At 37.6% G+C, this 22,988-nt stretch overlaps 1 protein-coding gene across 1 annotated transcript in view; it reads right to left on the reverse strand.

Moving 5' to 3' along the window:
- Positions 1-22,988, reverse strand: part of BMPR2 (bone morphogenetic protein receptor type 2) — a 184,587-nt gene that overhangs the window by 133,069 nt on the left and 28,530 nt on the right. The window lies entirely within an intron of this gene.

The following is a 22,988-nucleotide window of genomic DNA, read 5'->3' on the forward strand; positions in this document are numbered from 1 at the left end:
TAAAAATACACTTATGTTAGACAAAAGAAAAAAACTGCTATCATTGGTATTTTGAATGATAACAGGAAAACCTCCTTTCCAATATTCTTTCAAATGAAGGAAATGAGTTGGGGATTTTTTATTTTTATTTATTTATTTATTTTTGTGAGGGATAGTAGGGTTTACTTCAGTCGTTCTCTCCCCAAAATACCAGATCTAAGGCCACACTCACAGGAGACTTGGCAAATGCAGAGATCAGAATCCCAGAATACCACAAATCTGTTAGATCAGCAGTTCTGATCCATTTCTTCACTTTGTAACACTCTAGCAATACATGTTTGGACATTCATTTTTTACATAAAGTGTACTAGATTATTAACTTCCAATTAAGTTTCAAATATTCAATATTCAACTCAAAATTGTAAATCAAATGCAAAAATTGTAAATTTCATACAATCTCAAGCCAAAAGTTGATACAGACTCTATAATTCTCTATTCCTTTTCAACACAACCATCTTGGATTTACCATCAACTTAATTTAAAATGGATCAGAAGATGAAGTGGAAGAAGGAGGACACTCAGTGTCTTTCTGGGTTATAATCTACATTAGATTTAAGCTTCTCAAAGCAGGAACCAGTCTGTAAAGCATATTAAATATCAGAATCCCATAGGATCTAGGCACCCCACAATCACCTTTTGCTGAGATATACACTAATCCTTTGCTAACCGTGCCAGAAATTCACAAGAATCCAGTCCTGACTACAAAAACCTTAGAAGAAATGTACTAATATTAACATGGAGCAGGAGAAAGACCACACTGACTTTTTTCAAGTTGCCTCATATCCAATAAAGCAGGTGATTAAAAAGACCTCCCTGACCAGCCACATACTAAAGATCTAAACTAATCTGTAACAGTTGATCTCTACCTCCTCACAATTCACTTTTTTGATTTTATATATGCTGCTCTATACACAGTTTTTAGAAAAAAAACAAAACAGTGGAAAGCTCTGCTAAAGCATTACTACAGCAACTTACTTTTGAAGCTCCAGGAATGTAACACTCAGGGTATGGAACCAACAAAAAGCAATATCTATCTAGGTTTTTAGGGTGAGCCTTGGAAACAATGTTTTACTCTTTCCAATCTTCCTATGGAATCAGTTACAAATGAAGATTTGGGGAAGAACATTCAGGCCATAATCAGTCATCTGTTGCAGGCAAAGTACACCCCAGCTGGTTGTGCCAGGCACAGATACTAAAATAATATTTACATGAGTAATATAATGAGACAATTGCCCAAATAACCTTGCAGCAGGAGACTGATTATGGACTGTAAATTCACCCATTTCCCCTCCAATTCAAATAAATTATATCAGTTAAATTTTCACATGCCTCAAAGAATCTTCCCCTCTAGTCATCCTGAAAATCTTCAGTCGTAGAAAACCCAGTGTCCATTGGTGGCTAGGAGTCTTATTTATTATGGGTGGAAAAAGAGGTGGGAAAATGTTTTTGTGGGTTGGGGTGTTTTTGTTTCTGTGCGTTTATTTTAACAGGCTGTATGGATAATTTAGCTGACCTGAGCAGACCCAAGTTAAGACAAGACAAGCCTGAACAAGTAACTGCTGAACAAGCATGAACAAGTAATTGCTGAAACAACTAACTATTGTGAATATTTATAGTAAAAAGAGTAGGCAGAAACACCCTGAACTGATAAATTTGCCTTATGCAAGCTGCAAGAAGTATAGATGTTAGTAGGAAAGATGTATATAAATTGTGTAGTGTGTGACATGAATTTTAATTGTGGTGTCACCCTGTACTTAAACTACCTGGGCCTGGGCCTGGCCAGCATGAAAAAGAGCTGTTACATGCCTAATAAAGGGACCTAAATGACGAGCTGGAGTTGAACTGAGTTTTTTGGATCCCAGAGAACTGTATGAAGTGTTCCTCCAGAACTGAACAAGGTGTTCTGAATAAGCCAAGTGAAAAGCTTTTGGAAGGAAACCCCCAGCTCAGGCTCACCCCAATTGCACACCAATGTTTCAACTTTTTTTCCAACTATGGTGCTCCAAATATTTTCAAAGTTTGCATAACTAGAATTTATTTTAAAGAACACATCAATAGTCCAGTATATACTAACATTATTAGCCTACAGGATATGTCTTTTTTTTTTTTTGTAATTGAGGACTCTTGGAAGAAATCTGGCAAGTTACGGTTCTGCTTGAAATTCTGGTTAACTCTTGCCAGCCCATGTATTACTTTTTGATGGTGGACTCTCTTGCTTGCATTGATTTGTTTATCCCTATATTTTTGTTATAAGTCTTACTTGTGAGAGGTGTTAGCTTAGGCAGACTTAATATTAAGTCAGTCAAGCAGCCCTTATCAAGAATCCTAACAACAAAACAATAAGAGTCATTGTGAAAGAGGAAAGAAAAAACAGGAATGCAACCAAGTTTTCTTTCAGACATTGCAGAATGGTTTTACATCAGCTCAGTGCTTGTTTTTAAAAGTGCTTTAAATCACTCATCAATATTACAGTTTGCACTGCCAAAACAAAAGTAGCAAAAAGAAACAAAACAAAAAACAACTATGGGTTGGCCAACTGTCCCCAGAGAGAGATTCCAACTAACTAGGAATAAGTCCACATCCCAGAACACACAGGAACAGTGGGCCTCCTGTTCTGGCCAGGCTCCTTTGCAGGAACAGCATGAATCTATTAACCAATCTGCTGCTGTACAAAAAGCAATAGTGTTTACCAGTGTCCCATTTCTCTGACTATAGTTCATCTCAATTTGAAGCATTTTCAAAAGTTTAAATAAAATGAGAGAATAAAATAACTCCCATATCTTAAACAGTGATTTCAAGTAAACACCTACAATACATATTCATTGCTGTAGAAAAATCTTATACTGAAAAGTAAGTATGGAAGATAAAATGGGCCAAGCTGTCCACAATACTTGCTTGCAAAATTCATAAAAAAGCTTCAGTGTACTCACAGCAACACCAACCAGTTAAACTTGTTCTGAGAATTCTGATTAGTTTGGGGACATTTGTGAGTACATTAATTTTATTTCTCCATGTACTTCGCAATCCAGTATTATAGATAACTTGGCACATTTTTAGTTTCCATATTCAGAGCGTACAACAAAAACTGCTCTATGGACCATATATACACACTACAATCAACAACAACAAAACTCATCACTCCTACAGGAAAAATGATCTCCCTCAGGCCCAGCTGTGCTGACCAGATTTTGCTGTTTTCCTAGTTATGCTATTAGCATCTCCCTGTATTAATTTACAACTCAAATATCTGCAAAAGAAACAAAATTTTAAAAGCCTGGAAGAGATTTATACTGCTAATTTACATAACAAATAAGCTAACATGAGCAAATTTAAAGTTTTTTTATTGAGTAAATGTTTCAAAAAAATAAACAGGTAACCCATAGAGTTTAAACCCAAAGTTATACGACATCCAGGGACTATATGCAGGTTATCGGGAGGTGTGGGGAGTGGCTGAAAGCCTGGGTAGAACAACAAGGGATAATCTGCGGGGTCCTGGATGGGGGGGGGTGATGGTATGGGCGCTAATAGTACCTTTCACAACTAACAATGCTGGATAGTATCACACTGTAGCTAATTTTCATGTCTCTTTTCAATCAGCATTGCAGACTTTGTGGGAAGGGGTGTGAGGAAGACAGAGAAGAGACTGATCCAGGCATATCCAAGTAAGACACTTTTCCAAGCCATTCAATGAGATCAATTCACATTATAATCACACAACTACTGAACACTAAACTATTCTGCGTTGCCTTCATGCTGAGATAGTCTCAATGTACCATTTTACATTTGAGTTGTTCAAAACGTGACAAGGCAATATTTTTACCCTCTATGTGTACAAAGAGCTTTTGATGACCAGTACTACTCAAAGCTACAACACCAGCACCACAAATATGTACTTTTTAATAGCTTGAATTTAGTTTCATAGTATGATCACAGATTGCATTCTTCCTTGTCCTTCTACATTTAAGTTGAGAATATTTCCATTCTCTTGAGAAGAACTTCATTTCAGAAAACTACAAACTTTCTTGTTTGACCTCAAAAGAACACAGAATTGCTTTAGGTCCCAAATATCTAAAAAGATGTTAAAATATGATCTCTTACATCCACTTAAACACTTATTTCTCCCACTGTGTAATTGAGGTATATAATATTTTAATAAATGCATGTATTATATGCCTTAAAGAAAGCTATGCATGTGCATTACAGAAAGTTGCGCACACACTTATGTATGTTAGCACTTCATTCACATTATTTACTGTTACTGTGAGCAATTTAAGGACTTAAAGATCAATTGGCATATTTACATTTCAACAGAATGTACAACTTTAAAGATAAGGAAAATCTGAGGCCTAAACAACTTCACAAAGGCTCTTTTAAACTGCCTTATTTCGCTAAACTGGTCATGTTTAAAGAGTCCTCCAAACAATTGTTTGTTTCATTGCTCTTCTAGGTCATAAAATTGCAAGAGAAAAGTCACTTTTATTAACAGTACTGAAGGACAGAAGTGTCAATGCCCTATTATAATTGTTGTGTATCATTAATACAAAAATGAGGAGGAGGCCAGGAGGATGCTGCATTCAGCTTTACAGCTTATAGAAGTTAAGGGCTACATTTAATTCCAAGAGCTCAGCTAAATCCATTTAGCAAAATAAAACACAGCAATTCATAGGTGAAGCAGTCTTTTCTTCCTTTCCCCTCCCCCTTTTCCAATTGCTTCTCTTGGAACTCAGAGAAAATGCTGGGGCTCCGCTACACTGAATGTCTGGCTGTGATCCAAGATGCACTTAATACATCCCCCACCCCCATTACAGATGCCTCTCCAGGACCACAAACAGCTTCCACCCAACAGACAAGAACCACACGCAAATCTGTGCCTGAGAGCAGGGCTTTTACTTCCAAAGAGAAGTAAGAGACAAACAGGGACTCTAGAAAATAATGTATCCCAGACATAGTTAAATTAATCCAGAGTAGTTTCAATCCTTTTCCTTCATCTAATCAGAATCTTTAATGAGTTGTTATAATTAACATACAGTTCCACAGATTTAAAGGTTTATAGCAGTATTACAATTACACAGTAGGTAAAAGGAACTTGATGCCATTTTGCAGATTGTAAAAATGTATGTCTTTAGAACAACAGACATCTGCTTAGCAGCAGAGACAAAACTGTTTACATTAGAACTGTTAAATTGTTAATGCATTTTCTACCCTACGAAAATACACATTTTTACAACATAGCAATAGTATTTTTTAACATAATCAAAGTATTGATGCTTTAAACTAATGAAATAAAACAGTAATCAAATGAATTTGACATTTGATATTACTTGCTAGATTGGGTGCAATATTAGCTCATACCTCATCTTAAAAATTAAAACCATTTACACAATATTGCATGTTCACACTACATCTACTTGTAAAACAGTGCTCTAGATTACTCCTCTTTCAAAGCCCCCGCCTCAGGGTTGTCTCAAATACAGTCACAATACAAACTATCATTATATGAAATAGATGGCATTTCATTTGATTCTATTTGCAATACTAGTTTGGTTTGGTTTCCCCCCCCCCCCCAAGAGTAAAAGTGTTCATGCCAATGTGATAAGATGTGCACAGAAAGTGCAACTTCCTATCTGTTTCTTAGGTTTCTTTCTGCCCAGGCCATAGGTTTGTTTAGAAAAGTACTTATATTTTTCTCTGTGCATTTACAAAACCCGTTAAATTAAGAATACAGCTTTGTTGTTTCTGATCCAGTCAGTACCAAGTACAAGACTCAACCCAAAGTCCAGTTGAAAGGCCTCAAAAATTCCCCCCAAAGATAACTTCAACCCACATATGCAGGGAACACCACCCTGAATTGAATATACAGATTGTTCTAATATATTCCCTCACTTCTCCAAAATTCATCATTTTCTTTCTAAGAGGTGGAGAGAGGACCAGACTCTCGCTACATACAGATCCCACTGATTGCCAGGCTCCAGCTGAACAGTCTAGCAGTAACTACAGTGAACTAACAACAAGAAATCTAAGAACAATTCTATCCCCTCAGTCTAACTGCCAATATCCAGGTGGCACAAACAACTTTTAAGAAATTACCCTTCCCTAGAGTAAAGCCAGACCAGACCCTAAGACTAGAGCTACCTAAGAAAGGCAGCCTGCAACACCTATTGTTCAAATGGTGCATCTGAAGATGTACTACATACTGTTTGTAATGTCAAATAAAAGTACAGGGAAACTCACTCAGGACCAAAATGTCCAGGGACCAAACTGATATTCCCTAAAAACAACAGGGCACCATATGGAATGCAGATTGACTAAGGAAGAGCCCCTAATGAAGGAATTTGAGGCATAGTAAATGCTGTCAACACAAAGAACGAACATTCCTCTTTGTTATTATGATCTTTTGTGAAAAGGAAAAGATGTCTATGATTGACTTATGATATTAAGGCTTTTGCTCCTCTATAGTACATTCCAAAACATGACCTCCAAATGCAGCATTATTCTAATAAATATTTAAGATCAACAGAATAAGTGCCCTGATAATAAAACTGAAGTAGCCAGATGCCAGATTCCTTAGACAGGTGGTCAGAAAGAGAAATGGAAAAGAAATGAGGGGGGAAAAAAAACCCACAACAATCCAGAAGCCTAAATTGGCAAGCCCACCTTCTGCAAAGATAGAGGTAAAGAATGGTCTGGTTGACACCAGATTCTGACACCAGAGAGAAACCAGATTATGTGGAAACAGGTCTGTCACAGTGATAACCACAAATAAAATTGGAATGTATATATTAATAATACTGTCATCTGAAACAGACTATCATGTTTACAAGTGAATAATTACTACATAATAGCTACTGCTTAATGGCATTTAATTAAAATTTCTCATCTTGATATTGAAGGTTTTCCAATAATAGCACTTACTAATTTGGTTCTGAAAGTATTGTACAAAAAAATTACACTTTTGTAAAATGCAAAAAATAAGGATTTATATTAGAATCTTTGTGTACGAACACTATTTCTGCCATAAATATTAACTGCAACAAGAATGAAATGTTTGCTATTCTTATTCACTTCTAGCAGCCCATAATCTAGCAGGCCGTTACAGTGAAAACCTATTCTATTTATCAACTTCGCACCAAATAGTTTGAATTTCAGACTGGATTTCATTTAAGCCTGTCATTGTATCACTGCAATTTAATTTATTTAATAGTATGATTACAGAATTATTTGCTAAATTGGTTGAATATTTTTGTGGGGCTGAAGTGGCTTTTCTTTGGTTCCACTAAAGTAGCTTTTGAACCTGTCTGAAGGGCTGAGAGTGAAAAGGCACCAACAATGCACATATTAGGGTAATGAAGCAGAAAAACAGCAGGATCAACAGTACCAGAATGAAGGAACTATGAGGAAATTGGACCTCCCCACCACAGTCAAGATGGCACACAGCGCCTACGTGACATCATAGAGCAAAAAAACACCACAAATTGAGCATTCCAGTTTGAGGATTTATTGTCCACGTCTCCCTCCCCCACAGAACACAGAATTGTACACTTTATTTTATCTTTCTTCAACCTTCCATGACATGAAAATAAATAGCTTTAAATGTACATTCAATACATATCAGATATGGAAAATTCATGTTATAGAACACTGAGCATATTCTTTATTGGTCAGGAAAGCATACCAACAGTCTCTTATTTTCAATATGCAGCAAAAGGCTAGAGCTTTTCCAGCAGGGGAGACTATTTTTCCACTAATGAAAAACTGTCATCTCAAGGACTGAAAAGTGTGTTTTAGAAAAATATTTCAGAATGTTATATTAAGTTTACTCTCAACATTTCTTTGATGCCAATAAAAATGAATAGTAAATATTAGGGCTGTCAAATGATTTTAAAAATTGCAATTAATCGCAAGATTTAAAAAATAGTTGTAATTAATCGCAGTTTTAATTCCCTGGTTAAATAATAGAATATAAATTTAAATTTATTAGAAATATTTTGGGATGTTTTTCTACATTTTCAAATATATTGATTTCAATTACAGCACAGAATACAAAGTGTACAGTGCTTCCTTTATATTGTTATTTTCTGTTACAAATATTTGCATTGTAAAAAGGATAAACAAAAGAAATAATATTTTTCAATTCACTTCATACAAGTCCACTAAGACAATCAAGTTTGTTTATATTTACGGGAGATAATGCTGCCCACTTCTTATTTATAATGTCATCTGAAAGCGAGAACAGGTGTTTGTTTGCATGGCACTGTGGTAGCTGACGTTGCAAGGTATTAACATGCCTGATATGCTAAACATTCGTATGTCCATCCAGGCTTCAATTTGTAGGTTCTGAAGTTTTACATTGTTTTGTTTTTACATAACTGCACTCAAAACAAAACAATCTTTCTACATTCTAAATTGTACTTTCACGATAAAGAGATTGCACTACAGTACTTGTACGAGGTGAACTGAAAAATACTATTTAATTTTTTTACAGTGCAAATATTTGTAATAAAAAATATAAAGTGAGCACTATACATTTTGTATTCTGTGTTGTAATTGAAATCAATATATTTGAAAATGAAGAAAAACATCCAAAACATTTATAATAAATTTAAACTGGTATTGTTGTTTAACAGTGCAATTAAAACTGCAGTTAATCGTGACTATTTTTATCTCATGATTAATTGCAATTAATTTTTTTAATTGTTTGACTGCCCAAGAAAGAATTGTAATTAAGTCTATTACAAAGCATTATTTTACACACATACAAAAATCTTAAATGATGATAAGAATATGGCTTTTCTTTATGAAAATCCAAGATAATATAATTATGAAAATAAAATAATTATTACAGGTTCTCTTATCAGAGAAGCTTTGCCCTTCACGGCCTCAATTCAGCAAAGAACTTAAGCACAGACTTAATTTTAAATATGTTTAAAGTTAAGTACATATTTAAGTGTATTGCTAGATTGAGGAACAAGCAGTCATGATGTTGTGACCCTGTACTCCATTTAATATGAGAATACAGTAGAACTGAGTTAGGTAGAGGTGAAATGAATACCTTTTTGCCCTGTGCCTCTCTCTATTCCCCTATTAACATTCCTGGAATTGTACAGCTACTTTTCATGCAATAAAGTCTAGTTATTACCAAATCAATTGTATAGTATATCTTATTTTCTTCACAGACCAAGATGTGGGTTAGGAAAATCAGGGCGGTGTAATTTACTCAAACTTCCTCAAATTCTTTCAGAATATGAAGATCCCCCCCCCCCCCCACACACACACACACACGAGTATTTTTACATAATACTAAGTATTAGTAATTTTACATAATACTAATAACTGTGTATCTGAACACAGTACAAAACTTTAGAACAATCATCATAAAACTGCATCCAAAGAGAAGCAGCCACCTTCCCAAACAACACAAAAAAGGATACCAGGGTGAAAAAAATAGGGGAGCAAAATGGACAAAATTAACTCACCCTCACTAGAGAGGACATGCAGTGAGACATGAAGACTACTTAAAGTCCTTTATTTTCAGTTTTTACTGACACTTACTGAACAATTCCCAGGTTTTACAAAAGCTATTATTCATTTTTGACTGATTTTCACCTGAATTTTAGACCACTCCAGTACAGGAAAATACAGATCATGTTAAGAACATCCAATACATTACATGATACAAGGCTGTCTATTAAAGTATGGCAGTGTAGTAGAAGATATATGTATCTTTGTGTATGAATAGTTTATGTACAGTTCATGAAATAATCCATGGCATTAAACTGCTTTTACTTTCAATCCTCTTACTTTTCTCTATTTGTTGCTTTTTTCTGTCCTCCCATCACACAATATTTACATAAAAAAACTCACCCATTTTTAAATTTATGTAATAAACACTGATAAATTCTTCGAAATTTTAAACAAAATAAAAAACTGAAAATAAAGGGCCTTAAGAATACTATACACCAGTATTTCTCAAATAGTGTTCCGCGAAACCCTGGGGTTTTGCGGGCTGAGTTGAAGGGTTCTGCGAAAAAGCGGAACCGCACCACCAAAATCAACACAAATCGCGCGCCACCGAACAGTCATGAGCGCGCCGCCGAAAAGTGCTTACAGAGCACGCCACTGAAACCAGCCTACACCACGCCATTGAAAAGGGGAAGATTTCCTGGATTTGCCGGCGGACGGTATCGCATGGCCGCGCAAGGGTGCTGCGGCGAAATATAATTGAGAAACACTGCTATACACTATAAAGCAACTCAGGCTATAAATATGCCACATCCCTGCAAAAATTTTACTTGCCTACTTCATTGCAGCAAGTAGTTTTTTGGAGCAAGCAAGTAAAATATTAGTCTCTTTCACCATTTTTCATGAAAAAGAGCAAGAGGATTGATTTTGTGCCAGAGCAAGTTCTTGACAGTTTTGCAAGTCTGGTATAAGTGCATCTCTTCCCTCTAGGAATCTATGACTAAGCAATGTACAATATCTATACTGTACATACATCTGCTTTTAGTAAATAAATATTATATACATTACTTATATTTACATTACATTATTATTTACATTTTCTGTATTGTCTTAAGCAAGTAACCAAGGGCCCAGCATAAACAAAAAATAGAAAGACACTCCTGCTGTTAGAGATTAACATTCGATAGCACCCTGAATGAAAAAGAAGAAAAAACTGTTTTTGTTTTAAAAAAACACAACATTACAAAGCAACACAATGGATTTATTTCTTTTGGGATTTTAAAACACCCCCCTACCTACTCCCACCACTTTATTTACTGCCCACTGACAAAAGTGCAAAGTAATATCACAGTAGTAGACCTTCTCAAAACAGAAGGTCAGTATCAGATGATGTTACACAGGACTATAAGCACAAAGCCACTCATTCTCCATTTTCTTTCTATTAAGGGTCTCATCCAAAGCCCACAGAAGTCAATGCGAAGACTGCCACTAATATCAGTGGGGTTGGGATGAAGCCCAAAATAAGAACCTTGATTCCTCTAATAAATTAACAAAAATATCAATAGGAACAGATATAGGAGGGAAAAAGTTCAGTCTGCTAATAAATTCCTCTCATGCCCTTCTCCTCCCCTTAAAAAACAAAACAAAAAACAAAAACCCACCAGCTTAAATACCAAAAAGTGTTCCACAAACATAAAATAATCACTACATTTCAGCCACTCTTCACAGTTCTCTACAATAAAAAGTTGCTTCTACTAAATAATGTATTTGTATTTTTTTTTCCAATTGGGAAAGAACAAAACAATGTGTCAGATGACGCATGGTTTAACTTCCTTTGCTCTTCCACTAATTAAAAAACAAAACAGAAAAAGTGTTTTGATGCCAAACTTTTTTTTTTTTTTTTTTTTTAAAGCAGTGATTGAATGTCAAAGTCTGATCTTTTTGCACAGGACAGCTGTGTGACACCTTTTATTTATAGAAAGGAATTAAAGTCTTCTTTGGTCACAAAATGAAATTAATATGGTAGTTGTCTAATTCACAGCATATATTTGTCCACATTACAAATACAGTCTACACAATCTAGTGTATCAATTTTTAAATCAGGAGAAGCACTGAAGAACTAGAATTTTGCAGAAAAGACTTGAAGGGATCAAAAAGTGCCTGCTAATACCCGTGCCTGGCTATCACATCCATTAGTCTTTCACTTTCTCAGGCACTATTCACAATGACATTTATAATTAAAAAGACAAAATTCCATACAAACGTTCTTCCATCCTGAGCAGTTATAGTACAGAAAATATGAAAAAGATATAGGTGTAAGAGTCAGTCTTTATGGCGTAAATTGCCAAGCACTTCTTTCTTCAATCTCTGTAAACTTGAAAGCCAGTAAGATTACAAGAAGGTATTTATCTCCCAAAAGGTGAAGAAATCCTGAACTTCCTCTTTAGGGATATACAAATAATAAACTGGGAGGGGTCCACCCTGATGAAGTATCACTTATGGATACTACATCTTTACCTTCTTCAGTTTTTGTGAAGTTTTGTAACACATGCCTTTGATACTTTATTGCACTGACTTGAGGGAAGTCAATTTGCATACGCTTTGATACAAAGAATATGCAAATAGTCTCTCTCAGGATCTATCTAAATAAACTGCTTGTGGCAAAAGCTCATTCAGTAGCTATGAAAGATGGAACTGTCCCAAAGAAATTAGATGCCAAATATGGTTTCTGCTTAAAACATATGACTATTTACTAAAAATGTAAATCACATAGCCATATATGAGCATGGCTTTATGTACCTATCTGCATTAACTTCAGGAAGCTGAGAAAAAAACCAATGACATCTACCACCATCACGTATCTGAAGCTGAAAACTAGGACACTTTTCTTAACATTGTCTTGAATAGGAGAAAGAAGATTAACTGATTGAAGTTTTTCAAAGCAGTGAGATAGAGCTTTGACAACTGGAAGGCACTTATGATAAGTGACTGGAGGTTCCCTAATTATAACACATTTGCAACTCTTTGCATTTCTGATCTTTCCATCTCCCTTCCAGCCTTCCAATTGTCATGTCTTCCTGGGGCCACTATCACCTCTTCCATACATCATTTCTTAGTATCTCCTGTCTTCCTAACAAAGATAAACAATGGCACCAACTTCCTCTGTACAGAGTCCCAGCATGATTTTCTCAATCAATTAGACAAGTACTAGTGGACACTGGAATTTGAAGTGTTCCAAGTCCCAGCTTTGCTTGACCTAGAGCATAAGTGTTCCCACAATTCAATGAGATTCTGTGCCAGGGCTCAGGACAAAGATAACTAAGTCTCAAATTCTGCTTTAAGATAGGGAGGGAGATGCTGAAGGGAAAGGGCTTCACTGGGGACTACTGGATGAAAAGAGATTAGTCAGTAAGCCAATTATATTATAACCATGCAACAAGACCATAAACTGGTTTTAATAAAATCAACCTGGACAGAATGAGACATCAAATAAGTCATTTCATCACCCAGTTGAGGGACTTCACTTTTCATTCTCATACATGTTAGCAGATATTAAAGAAGAAGACTGTACCAGAAGTAATATTTAATAGGCTTTGAAACATAATAAATGCTTCAGTTTGGAAGTTAGCTGAACCTATTTGTTAAAGAATGAGAAAAAATTTAAGAATCATTAAGCTATTCAAGAAATATATACAACAAAGACAAGTAGTGCATTAAGGCTTCTTTCTATTAACTTTAAATTCATAAAGCATCTAGATCACAAAATATATGTACATATCTATAGTCACCAAAATCAGAACTTTATCTTCATGTAAACAGATTTCCTAAATGTCCAGAAACTACTACTACTACTATACATTTATCAAACTATGCAACCTTTTATTATTTATGTTAAAAAAGATAAACCATAACATTATAAAACCTATCTTGTAACAACCTCTCATACCTAAAAACCAAATTTTCAAAAGCAGTCACCTAAACTGTGTGCCCATCAATATGGCATTACTGCACACAAACTAGTAGGTATGCAATAACTTAGCATACATGCAAATTTTTTAGGCACAATCTAGCCAGCTGGCTCTGAAATTCTGTCCAACAGAAAAAAATAGGTAAGCCCAACATTGTTAATATTTGTTTTCTCTGGGGGAAAATTGCCATAGGTAAGTTTCTCTGGTTTTCCTTTTAAATTGGGGATCTAGTTATAGTACTTTTTAAACAAAGCACACTTGTCACTTGGAGCATTGCACTGTACATTTAGGGATTGTTTTGACATCTCTGTCCTGGTAATTCCCAAAATAAACTTCATCATAAACTAGCTGGGCTGAATTTATTATTAGGAATAACAATCAGTAACTTTCATTCTGGGAGCTCAAAGCATTTTACAAAAGTTGGTATTGTGCATCATGCTTCTCTACTGCATCAGCACATTTACTGCTAGCTGGGATATAAATGAAAAACTAATGAAGTTCTGGTTTTACTAGAAACAGTAGCAAATATTTTCTTTGCTTCTCTTTATTGAAAGCCAGCATTTTCACAAGCAGTTTGAAATTAGTCCCCTGTAAACAGCCCTCCCCCCCAAAAAAACTAGTTGTTTACATTTGCCATAACAATATTTGCTGAAGCAGCACTAGCTACTAATGCTTTTAGTTCATATGTATTGATCTTACTCTTATCTCCGATGTCGAATGCACTCATAATTGTAAACAACAAAAAGGTCTCACATCCTGCTCATACCAGCAGCGTACATTTGGATCTCAGCGGCTAATATTCTAATCCATGGGTAGACTGATAGCTGATTTGTTCCTGCTAATGAGTTACTTTTTGTTGTTATTATTAAACTGTACCAAGAGGGGTCAACTTAGCCAATTTATGTGTCACGTATGTTGAACTGAATTCAAGTTACCTAGCCTCCACATTACTGGCCAATTACACTCCAACAGGATCTGTAAACCTCTCTTCTGCAGTTATCCATAACAAAACCTACCACTAATTCCTAGTTTAAGGGGATACTGCAGTCTCATGAATTTTAGTCATCTATAAACTAGACAAGAAGCACTGCAGTATCAGATTACGAAAACAGACCCAGCTGATACTTCAGAATACCAAGTCTGGTATTCTGGCTGTCTACCACAAAATCTTTACTTCATTTAAATTCCATTCTAATTCTACCCTCAATTGTTCCATTGCTTTAGGGAGCTTTCTCTTGACAATAAGTAGAGCCCTGCAAATCCACAGATATCCGCTTTATATCCACAGATGCAGATATCCCTGGACCATTTTTTGCAGATGGTGTTTTGGATGTGGATCTCAAAGACAGGGAAGCAGCTGTCTGCAGCTCAGAGCCTTTGAGGCTGCTTCCCCGCCTTTGAAATAAAGGGGTGGGGGCTGGCCACCAATCAGCTGTTTGGCAGGGCTCCCCCTGCTGGCCGCTGATCAGCTGTTAGGCAGCTGCCTGAAGGGGCTGCCCCCCCAAACAACTGATTGGCAGTAGCAGCTGCAGTGGGGCTGGCCTCCAGACTACTGATCGGGGGGCTCAGAGCTGCGGGTGCGGATGACCTAGAACAGTGTTTCTTAACCTTTTAAGTAGCAAGTACCCCCTAACTTCTGAAAATTTTAATAAGTATCCCAGCACTCAGTTTTCCACTCTGAGAAATACAATCTTTTCCCCTTTTGCCGCTGGACGACTGTATTTCTCGTAAAGCAGGAAAGTTCTGAGTTCCGCAGTGCTGTGTGGCTGTGGCAGATCACAAAACCCCCTGCTGTTTCTCTCTTCCTCCCCATTCTCTATATAGGAGCAAAGGTCAACGCCAGCCTATCACCTGATGGCAAGGTCACGTGGTGTTCTCATACAGACGGAAACTTGTGAAGTATGAGCAGGCACTAGCGGCCCACCAGAGTGGATAGCCTGGCTTTCTGAGCACCGGGGTTTGAGCCAGGGAAGGGAGCTGCCACCTTGGAAAGTTGCAGGCGGCTGTTGTCTGGCTGCCAGTCCGGGAGGTGGGCAACTGCCACCTGCACCAAGCTGGGGCAAAGGAGGCTTCCACGCAGGCTGGGACCCGGGGACGTGGGCAGGCAGCAAGCAGCTGCTGCCTGTCTTCAAGCCAGGGAGCAAGAGGCTGTATCTCGGCTTGGAGCCGGGTTGCGAGTGGCAGGCACCCAGCTGCGTACCCAGCTCGCAGGGCGCAGGCTGCCACTGGGCTCCCACCTGGGAGCTGGGACCAAGCGGGACACAGGCGACTGCCGCCCGGCATCCCAAAAAGCTGGTGGCTGCCCCCCAGCTTCCCAGGACTGGGGCGGCTGCCGTCTACCTCCCAGCTATGAGCTAGGACCGGGCAGGAAGCAGGCGGCTGCAACCTGGCTTCCCCAGAAGTTGGCAGCTCCCGCTCGCCTCCCTTCACTCTCTTCTTTCAGCTCTCTTCTTCAGATGCAGTAACATTTTCTGTATTACTACATCTGAAGAAGAGAGCTGAAATCTCTCAAAAGCTTATGTCTACAAATATTAAATTTGTTAGTCTTTAAAGTGCCACAGACCTCGCATTGTTTTTACTGATAATACAGGCGCTGTATAGTGTAAAGATACTTTGCACCATCTAGAGCCCTGGTTCTCAACCCGCGGCCTAATCAACACAAAGCTGAGGCCCATGTGACATACTCAGGGCTATAAAGGTAGTACATAAATTGTGTTGATGCGGCCCACAATGGTAAAAAATAGTTTGAGAACCACTGATCTAGAGACTTTTCAAGGTCCATCTGGAGACTTTCATTGAGGGGCACTCGGCAGTGGAGGGGCAGTGTGGGAGAGATAGGAGTAGAAGGGGATGTGGAGTTGGATAGAAACAGAGGGAAATAGAAGCAAAGGAGGCAGTCAGGAGCTAGGAGGGAGTGAAGGGGAAGGGTTGGTGGACAGAAGCAAACAGCTGTGACAGGAACATAAATAGGAGAAGGGGATAGAGCAAGGAGCCAGGTTGGGGGCAAGGATAGGAACAGAAAGAAACAGACACAATGAGCGTAAGTCTACACTGCAATTAAAACTCCGGGACTGGCCTGTGCCAACTGATTCAGGCTTATGGGGCTCCAGCTACAGGACTGTTTAATTGCAGTGCAGACTCCCACCTCACAGAGTCTTAGAGCTCTGGCTCCAGCCAGTGCCCGAACATCTACACCACAATTGAACAGCTCCTTAGCCTGAGCCCCACAAGCCCATGTGAGCTGGCATGGGCCAGCTGTGGGGTTTTAATTGCAGTGCAGACATCAATTCAGAGCACAGGGGCAGAACGACCTATAACCACTGTGTCAGCAAGACTAACATTTTGTAAAAGGAGAGCAGGGAAAGACCAGCCTTGACTCCTGTTGTGTCTGTGTTTTAAAGGGGTCCCCCTATATGTCTGTCTCAGTGCTACCTCAGTGCTCAATGGAACCGATGCAACAATGCCACAAGGATCCTTTCAAGCTAAGGGTCCAAGATAGCATGCAGCCACAAAATCTTAAACAGCAGTGACTGTTAGGCCACACAATCTACTAGTGAGAACTGTTGACTATGTCCAACCTCCCTCACACACTGACTTATTATAACCAAAAGAATTGTTACATGCCAATTAGCTGTAGAAGAAGGGTGGTGATCAATTGAGTTATCTCTAATGTCACAATGGTTCGACTTAAGAATTACATGACCCTATTTGCAGTCTATATAACCATAACACTTAGATACAAAGATCATTAATAACTTCTTTACAACCAAATTTCTTCTAATATAGTCTATGCATAAGATTTCAATTATATGAGAAGTTTGGTGCATTCTGGATTCCACAGTCAATGTTATTTGGGACACAAAAGACTGACATGGGCATTACCATTAATTTACAAGCTGGTTCTTTAAGAAGTTTAACTCAAACCAATGGATTTATTTGTAAATTCTCAAAAAATTCACTGTGTATTCAGAGTAAGTGGGGCAATTTTGAGGAGAATACATTGTATTTTTCATGTAAAACAAAGCATTTGAATCCCTACTTTAAGTGCAAAGTGGAACTCAACCATAGATATGGAGTCATGACCAGAGCCTCCTTCATTTTTTGGACTACCACTGCCCACTAAACAGAAGTTTTCACTGAACTAGCCACAAGGACACCCAGCTCATTCCTCTCCCTGTCCCCAGTGGTTATTACTCATAACCAGCAATGTGTACATGTGGTTCCAATTATTCCTTTCAGTGTGCATTACTCTGCACTTGTCAACACTATCTGCCGTCCTTCTTCCCAATCACCTACGTTTGTTTACATTCCTCTGAAGTGCCTCACATTCTTCTTCAGTCCTGAGTAATATAAAAAGGTCATCTGCAAACTTGCCACCTCACTGTCCACCGCCTTTACCAGATCATTATTAAACACCACTCTTAATACAGAGTCTTGAGACACCCCGTTAAACTTTTTAACAACTATTTATTCTGCTCTGTTTTCTATCAGCCAGTTTCTAATCTACAACAGCATGTTATCTCTCACCCAGTGACTACTTAGATTCTTCAATAGACTTTAGTAATGGACTTTGTCAAAGGCTTTTTGAAAGACCAAATAAACTATGTCTACCAATTCCCCTTTGTCCACTGTTTTGATAACACACTAAAACAGTGCTTTAACAAAGACATCCTTTCTCCAAAATATTATTTCAAGTTAAATAGAAACAAAAAAAGTTTTTAACAGTATCATTAAAAGTTTCTCTCTCTGTTTTCACTCTTTTGCAATGTCATAATTTTACTAATTCCCCAGTCACCATAAAGCCTTCCAGAATAAAACAAGCCTTGAATTACTAATGTTTAAAGAATAAATAAATAAATGAAAAATAAAAATAAATATTTTAGACAAAAGCATTTGAGGCTCTTTTTATAAATCACAATGATGGGAGGGGAAAAGGCAGAGTTTTTACCCTTTTACAAGTCACCTTTAAATGTTCTTTATTGTTGTTCTAATCTTTCCTTCCAGAGCACTACACTATCGGGGTTATAGCAGCACAACTATGTACTGTAAGTGCCGTAGGGTAGATGCTTCCAACAGCGATGGAAGAAGCTTTTCCATCACTCTTGGTAATCCACCTCTCCAAGTAGCAGCTAGGTTGGAAATTCTTCCATCAACCTAGCTGCAACTACACCTGGGGCTAGGTTGGCATAGCTGAAGCACTCAATTGTGTGAATTTCACACACTCCTGAGTGCTGTAGGTATGTCAATCTAACTTTTTAATGTAGACCAAGCCTAGGAGACAGATGGCTGAAAAATATGAGAGACTCGTCACCAGAGGGACTATGAGTATGCTGCTCCTTCTATACTTCTAGGTTGGAAATTTCAGAATCCACACACTAATTCCTATGTTGCAGCACTTCATGTTTGACAAACACTAAAACAAAAATAAAATCTAATCACACAGTCAGAACAAATCAAATCCTTATACTGCATTAAAAGGATACTGGAAACCAAATATAGTATGAAACTGACAGTTTTGGTAATACAGCTAGAAGAGGGGGAGGTTCTACCATTTTATGTTTTAAGAGGATTTTTTGATTAATCTTTTATTTAAATAAGATACATTCTTTTGGTGCCCTGAGCAATTGTTTTAATACCATGAAAACCTGGAATACACATAGAAGTGTTCTTCTATGTATATACAATTCCCATACAGATTACCCTACAAGATAAATCTACTGTAATGAATGAAAGATTTTTCAGTATAACAATTTTTACAGTTACTGACCAAAACAACTACAATTGTATTGGGCAGATTTGGGGATGGAGCACTGGTGAATTCAGTAGAGCATTCTTAATGAATTCTGTTTCCCATAAACATTAATTTCAGAAGAAGTCAATGTTAAGCAATCTAAATGTATGATCAAGTGACTGGATATACTCTTAGCTGAACTCTACAGTAGCTTTTCAAAAGCATAAATAAGCAAATATTGGCTGGCCTGGTAGCCAACAGGTAACAAAATCCATGCTGCTATACAAAATATGCACTTGGTCTTTGTGTCTTGCTCCTAGAGATTGCAGAGATTTCTTGGGTCCTTCCCCAGGCTCTGGCTCCGTGGGAGGCCACGGTGGCTATACAAAATATGCAATAAAACATCTATGTAAGGGAGAAAAAATGTCCCAAATAAGCCAAATAGCTATAAAGACTACAGCAGAACTGACCAGCACAGATTCTGCAAAGGAAAATTGTGTCTCACTAATCTCTCAGAATTCTTTGAATATGTGAAAGTAATGGATAAAAGACAACTGGAAGGCCTCTGACAAGGTCCTGCACAAGAGGCTAATAAAGGAGCCATGTAGCTATGGGATGAGAGGCAAAGTATTATCATGGATCAAAAACTGACTAGGAGACAGAAAGCAAGGAGCAAAATTAAATGGTCTATTTTAATCATAGCAAAAGGTTAACAGCAGGATATCTCAAGATTACATATTAGATCCCACATCGTTAAATACTTTATTAATGATCTGTAAAGGGGGATAAGCAGTGAGGTAACAAAATTTGCAGAGGACACAGAGTTATTTAGACTAATCAAGATTGGAGAGGACTGCGAGGAATTTCAAAGAGACCTAAACAAGCTAGATCTATCTGCAACATGATGGCAAATAAGATTCAGTGTCAATAAATCCAAGGTAATGCACACTAAAAGGGAAAAATGTAAACTACTTGTGAACCTTACAGGATTCTCAATCAGTTGTATCAACTCAAGAAAGAGACCTGGGAGCAAGTAGACAGCTCAATGAAAACCACATCCTCTGCAATGAAGACTGATGCAAAGAATTTGTCTAGTTTCTCCACAATAGCCTTATCTTCCTTGAGTACTCCTTTAACAACTTGATCATCCAGTGGCCCCACTGATGGTTTGGCAGACTTCCTGCTTCTGATGTACTTAAAAAACTTTTATGCATACTGGTATAAGAGGGAAGGTCTTCTCGTGGATCAGTAACTGGTTATAAGACAGAAAACAATGGGTAAGAATAAATGGTCAGTTTTCAGAATAGAGAGAGGTAAATAGTGGCACCCCTCCCCCATGGATCTGCCCTGGGAGCAGTGCTGTTCAACATATTCATATATGATCTGAAAAAAGGGGTAAAACAGTGAGGTGGCAAAATTTGCAGACAATACAAAATTACTCAACATAGTTAAGTCCAAAGCAAACTGCAAAGAGTTACAAAGGGATCTCACAAAAACTGGGTGACTAGGAAATGAAATGGCAGACAAAATTCAATGTTGTTAAATGCAAAGTAAAGCATATTGGAAAACATAATCCCAATTATACATGCAAAATGACGGAATCCTTCCACATGAGGAGAGATTAAAATAAGATCAGGAATACTCATCTTGGAAAAGAGATGACTAAGAAGGAATATGACAGAGATCTATAAAATTGTTACTGGTATGGAGAAAGTGTTATTTACTCCTTCACATAACAGAAGAACAAGGGGTCACCAAATGAAATTAATAGGCAGTAGTTTTAAAACAAACAAAAGGAAGTACTTCCTCACACAATGTACAGTCAGTCTGTGGAACTCATTACCAGGAGATGTTGGGAAGGCCAAAACTATAACGGGGTTCAAAACAGAATGAGCTAAGTTCATGGAGGACAGATCCATCAATGGCTATTTGCCAAGATGGTCAGTAATGCAACCCCACACTCTGAGTGTCCCTAGGCTCCAACTGTTAGAAGCTGGAAATGGATGACAGGATATATAGATCACTCGATGATTGCCTGTTCTGTTCATTCCCTCTGAAGCACCTGGCATTGGCCACTATTGGAGGACTGAGCTAGATGGTCCATTGGACTGACCCAGTATGGCTGTTCTTACGTTCCAAGTTGAAACTCAACGACTTTCTCGTCTCCTATGCTGAAATAACCTGTGCAGTGCAGGCTATGCAAGAGGAAGGATGATCCAGTGGTTAAGGTATTAACCTAGGCCAGGATGTGGGAAACCTGAGACTACGTCCTTACTTTGCCACAGACTTCCTGTGTAATCCTGGAGAAGTTACTTAGCCTCTTTGCCTCCGTTCACAACCTGTAAAATGGGGATAATTGTATCACTTTATTTCATAGGTGTGTTGTGAGGCTCTATAGAATAAGATTCCAGGAATGTGACTCCAAAGCCTAAAATGTCTTCAGTTAATGTGAAGCAATGCCAATAGTTACAAACAAAGTTGAGAGCCCTTTTTGTTCACAATAATACCAGGTTCAATCATCACTGGGATTTGAGGTCTGTTTCTATCCAATTTTTAAGTTCCCAGCCATTTTCAGTTTTTAAAAAGAAAGACATTACTAATTACACCCGTGCAACAGCACAAGCTTTCAGCTACTAATAAATATATTAAAGATTGTGAGGAACTCAGATAGTATTGTAATGGGGTCCCAGACAGATATGCCAGATAAGCAAAACCTTTTTTGTATGTGTGTTTGAGGAGTGGCTAAATATGTTTTGTTTTAAAGAAAAAAAAAAAAAAAAAAACTTGTCAGGGAAAAGAAATCCCACATCCAGCAATACTTTCTCTTTTAAACAAAAGAGGACTATATGGAGTCCACTGTATTTGACTGAACTGAGCTTTGTGTACTTCAAATATTGGTTCTTAAATGCATCATGAAGCTAATTCAGCTGATAATAACTTGCAGAATTATACCACCTTTTTAAAAAGATGCCATATTTGAGGAAAAAGATAAGCATCAAAACCATCCAACACCACAAATATATATAATACTTGTATGGGAGACTTGGAACTAAAAGAACCTATCAGCTCTGCATAGATTACTCTCAACAACATTAGCAGCTGCATCAGGGAAAACAGCAGAATAAATGAAAATGCTGGTTCTGAAGTCTCGAGGGTATTTACACACAACACTTGTGCGTCACTAAGCTGACACCAAAATTTATCTATTCAGATTTACTCAAAGATCCCAGAAAGAGATTGCGCAGAACACAATATTCCCCCAGCAATTATTGTTCAGTAACTTCAATGCTTATTGAGTTCTGTTTTGTTATTCTTATCTGTAATATGGTCTTGTTTATGTAGCACCCATCCAGAAGATTAATTTTTCATACCAATCTAGAGTCTCGAGTTTCATTCACTCAGCAGAAGATGGAAATTAGCAAAAGTTATCTTCAACTATGTCAGCACTTTTCCACCTCGCTAGTGTTCTTCTTGTTTCCAAGCAAAAAAACAGGATTATAATAGCCGTTTCTGGCATTTCCGTCAGAAAGCATTTTCATTTATGATTGGTAGTACAGAAGATTAAACTGCTATTTTCACCCAGTCTTCTTCTGTGCTACTAAGAGCGAGCCATTTTCAACATTTTTAATTTTACTGTACGTTTCTCATGGCTGCCTCACATGGACTCTGTTTAAAATCTGTATTTATTTTATAAATCTCATGTCATGCTCTTGATACACCCAACAAACTGTAGCCCAGTACCCAAGACCCAGTGCTGATGGTTTTAATACATCTTTTTTCCCCCCCCCCTT

This window comes from Emydura macquarii, unplaced genomic scaffold (assembly GCF_026122565.2).
Source record: "Emydura macquarii macquarii isolate MOO-44397 ecotype Brisbane River unplaced genomic scaffold, CSIRO-AGI_Emac_v2 contig_1253, whole genome shotgun sequence".
In the NCBI taxonomy this organism is placed as follows: Eukaryota; Metazoa; Chordata; order Testudines; family Chelidae; genus Emydura; species Emydura macquarii.